Genomic DNA, 4,928 nt, shown 5'->3' with positions numbered 1-4,928 from the left:
AAAAAAAAAAAAACACAACAGAAGATGGGACAGGGTAGCTAGAATGGCATCTCATAGCCCAGTGTTGGGCTTAAACCTCCTCTTCCCTACCTGAGGCCTCCCCAACCCAGGCAGGTTTATGTCTTCTGCCTCCATAAACCACTTACTTTCTTCTCCGTATGCGCCTCTTCTGGAGCCACTGTGTTCAATGGGGTATTAATACTTGCTTGTAAAAACAGAAGTGACTGCTTACTGTAACTCTAACCTGGCAGTTTTGGCCAGCAGATAGCAGCATTCCTCTCAGAGTTCAACAAATACTTTGTCGTCCTCTCCCCAACACAAAAAGGGCAAGAAATCCTTTTGTGTTCCATCAATGCGTAAGGAATCCACTGGTTCCCATCTCAAGCCACTGCAGTGCAGCAGCAGTACTGTAAAGCATTAAGGACTGTGCACAGCAGTGAGACAGGAGAGAAACCATTTATGAAGCAAAAATATGAGAGCACCTACATGGCAGCATCTGACTTGGGACCAGTTAAACACCACGCAGCGCCACACTGCTGCCTCGGCCAGGGCCGCCCAGCTGATACCACCGGGACAGGGTGAGGGAGCTGGCCAGAGCCCCTACACCCACCTCCCCAAATCTGCTGTAAAGGCCCTGGGGCAGGCCAAGGGGCATTGCAGCAGTGGGTGGGCAGCCAGCCCAGGAGAGCTCTGCCTCCCTGCAAGTGACCACAACAGGAACATAATGGTGGGACTGGGGAGGGGGACAGCAACAGCTGCTCCTCAGCAGCAGCTGTTACACTCTGTGCTTCCTTAAATGACACTTGAAAAAAAAAAAAAAAAGTATTTTCCCACTTTATTACAGACCTTCATAAATCTCACTATTCATTAAACTCATAATGAATTGGGGATTGCTACTAAAAGGCATGCCACGTTTTCCGGTTGCTGCAGGCAGGATGAATTAAAAGCTGTGACAGAGATTGCCCATTACCTTGTCATCAATACTCACAACTGGAGAAGAATGAGCCACAAGAAGTCTTGAAATCCTGTCACCTTTTCTTGCAGTGTATCTTGACCCCAGGGCCATTGATGACCTATACTCAGTAACTCAGAGCCATACTTTAATCAAGAGCACTCTGGTCAGCTTATACAGAAAAATGGAATAGCTGAGGGTTATTTAGTTTGATCTAGAAACACAGTTTTTTCTGAACCACCACCCAAACAGCAACAGCAGGTGAGACAAAGCTGGAGGTGTGTTGCTAGCAATGTAATGCACCCCTCAGCCCTAGATTCTGCTACATTTTAACTAACCAGATCTGCACACAAAATTCGTATCTTTACCCATACTGGTTGGAAGCACAGGGAAAAGGAAAGTGGAATGCAGTATTCCTGTACTGCCTGCTGCTGCAGTGCAGCATTTTTAGCAAGACGTTTTACTCCTCACACCAAGCTGCTGTGAGATATGTTGCCAGGCACTTTACTCACCATATGCTGTAATTAGGAGGATTTTATTTATACACACAAGGCAAAACTTATGCTTACTTTCTTTCAAAGTTCTAGAGAGTAAGGTAGTCCCTTTCTAGGTTATCACCCCACAGGTCATAGTTTTTTGTTTGTTTGGGTTTTATTACAAGCTCTGCTGTTGGTTGAGAATCTTTAAGTTCTGAAACATAAACGCAATACAATGCGTTGGGGGGTGGATTTTATTTAACATTACAGTGGTAGAAATATTTGGTGCAGTCCTCTAGAAGCAAGTCTATATGCTGTCCAGCAACTTCCATACTACTATATAAATGGTCAACTTTTTTTCCTTAATGGAGTCATGTGCATCTCCATGTTAGATACCTTCATGTTATATCCCCAGCTTATCACAATACTTACCCCCATGATGACAGAGGAGTCAAATGCGACTAAAAAGAGAGTTCCTCAGTAAAAGGTATGTCAGGTTTCTGGAGGGAACACATTCAGCAATTGAAAAAAATCCATCCCTCAAAACATCTGTAATCAAGGGTGGGGATCTCAGTCAAGTGTCTTAATAACAAAACAACACAACCTCAGGTACTAAACAATAAAAAGCAGGTGTTTTCACAGTCTATTTTGTGATTCCAAAACATCCTTATTTCCCTGGGACTAAGGGGCTCCAGTAAGAGAACAGCTATGAGCTAAATGTAAATAAACATCCAAAACCATGCTGGAGGAACCAAAGGATTCAGTATCACAAAAGTAAGCCTGCAATAACCAGTTTTTGCTAACAAAACCACCAATCTGCTTGAGCCTTAGTGCTGCACGAGGGTTGCATCTCATGATGTTCCACAAGTGTAAGAGAAGATACTTCCTTACTTACTAGTCGTTGTCCTGCTGTGATGCTGTAGATAAATTGTCCTGCTGCAAGTTTGATTTGAGCAATTTGATACTTCAGGGCCTTGGCTTTGCAAACTTGTTTGCTTAAACTGCCACTCCAGACTACTCCCATAATCAGCTTTGCAGTCATAGGACTTAGGTCATCATTCCTCTATTTTCTGCAGGTAACAAAATTTCTACCTCATCTGCAATGACCAGTTCAAATCACTGTTCAGCATATACGACTGCTAAAAAAGGCACACCATACCTTTGCGGTAGCAGAAATATCAGAAATTGGTCATCAGACATTTTACCATTTTGTTATGTGGCCTTATAACCATTTCTATTAGTTTTATCATTCACATTTTACTAATCATACTGACATCAAGGTGAACCATTTAGAAACACATACAAAGCTAAATTTGGACTGCTACTAATTCATGGACCCTACAAAACCCACATTGTTTATGGTGCATAATAAGTTTTCCAGAAAAACAGCAGAAAGGTAACTTCTCTGTCCTCCTCAGTACATCTGAAATAGTGTTTGGATGACATCCACAAGAACAAAAACGTTCCAGGAGACTACTAACCAGTCAAATCAGGCAAGGAAACGCCTCTAGAAATCTAACATTCTTGAAGCAACTTAAAAGAGCTTATGTGGTACTCTACTCTGAAAATCTTCCTTTTTAAAAATTTTAAAATTAGTTTTCCTCCAAATAAGTTTGCAGGATGTTAAGTGGAAGTTGCAGAGGTGCAAGTTCTATAGGTAAAGGCCATGCACAACTTCTGAATCTAGAAAATGCTTCTGTAAAGAATGGCATTTGGGGGTGGGGGGGTGGCAGGAACACAACACAACACCAAAACTATGGTCTGGGTATTCTGTCACTCACACTTCCCAGCAAGCAGCAGTATTACTGCCATTTCAGGTTTCAAGGATTTTTATATCTTAATTTTAGGTATATTATATACCGATGCACCCACAGAGCAAGTTTTAAACACAAACCATTCTTCTGTGTTTTAAAACTGCTCCTCATATTTTTTTATTAGCCCTAAACCAGTGAAGAGTAGACACTTGTCTTCAGATGAAGATTAACATACATAGTTATCACTTGTCCTGTTAGATCTAATTTTTTAAGGCTACTGCAGTTAGAAAACAATGCATTGAGGAATACAAATCTAAAAGATTGATCAGGTTCAAGTTGGAGGTCAGTCCCCTCAACTGGAAAGCATTTTCCAGAAAATCAGAAGGTTTTTTATTTTAGCATATTCTTTAGTAGGACAGAGCCCATATCCAAGTGCTAACCGATATGACAGTCTGCAAGGTAGGCGATTGCTGCCTAAACAAACACAACAGTAAATAACACAGAACAAAAGAAAGCAGCCAAGAACAGTCAGTCAGGGCCCTTCAGTCTTATTACCACTCTCCTCCAGCCAGAAATGATTTGTCTTACACAACAAGTTTTAGCAATAGATCTGCAGTTCTCTTAAAGATGTGATTAGAGTAAGGAATGTGTTCTACCATTTCTTTAAGTAAGTGGGTTGTTCCAAAGATTGAATCACTCTGTGAAGACACTGGCTATTTAGAGTATGACTGACTCTCAAATATTTATATAGAAGACTCAAGTGACAGGAACTGCACTGCTTCCTATAGCCCCTCTCAAATATTTGGTGCTTTAAGGTGCCATCCATGTGAGATGATATTCTCAAAAAAACTCACAGATCTCATACAGGTGAGAAACAGAGAGAGGAGATATGGTAGTACAAGTCTCTAGAAGGCAGCACTTATCAGAATAGAATCAAAGAATTCTTTTAATTTAGTCCACTGATACGCAAATCAGTTATATTAGCTCACATTGTCAGTATTAGCCATACTGGGTCTCTAGTACATTTCATGCCTTCCATGGTCAAATTTGGCCCATAAAAACGATCTACAAGTGAAAATCGCTTTTCCTTTGCACAAAATGAACCAGGTCAGAGCAGCTTTAACATTACATTCTAGTAGGAGTCAACAGTTTTGGAAGACTGAGAAAAACATACTTTCCTAAATTTAAACATCACCATATCCTGTAAGATAACTATAGTACATTAATATTAAGGCATATATGTTTTCAGTAGTGTACTGGGAAAAGGATGAGTCCAGAAACCAAAGGCACAGTGCCTCAAAACAGGAAGATGTATTCATTAGCACAATAATTCCCCAAAGGGGTGCCTGCAAGAACATTTTCCCCACATTCTGCCCTTAAGCATCCAGTCTCAAGAACCTAGCAAGAGCGAGCAGCCCTGGGGAGCCAAAAGGCAGGACGTGTTGCACTAGGCTCGGCAGCGCCTGATGCACCCGCTGCCTGGCTGTGCTAGACAATGTCAGGGTAGGTCGTATAGCAAAGATACAAAGCTAGACTTCAACACAGAAAAGCTATGCCTCAGATAACAAGCTTGGAAAAACAGAAGAACAGCCAATCACACAATATCCTTGGTTCCATGAAGAACAACAGTAATTCATTCAAACTACCAAAAAACTTTGGTGAAAAAAGTTCTCACTGAAGTTTAAACTCTCATCAGCCAAACAGGACAGTCCATACAATCACTGAGGATTACTGCCCTACTGATGA

The sequence above is a fragment of the Buteo buteo genome, chromosome 11 (assembly GCF_964188355.1).
Source record: "Buteo buteo chromosome 11, bButBut1.hap1.1, whole genome shotgun sequence".
Taxonomy (NCBI): Eukaryota; Metazoa; Chordata; class Aves; order Accipitriformes; family Accipitridae; genus Buteo; species Buteo buteo.
Note: the sequence above shows the minus strand (reverse complement) of the source record.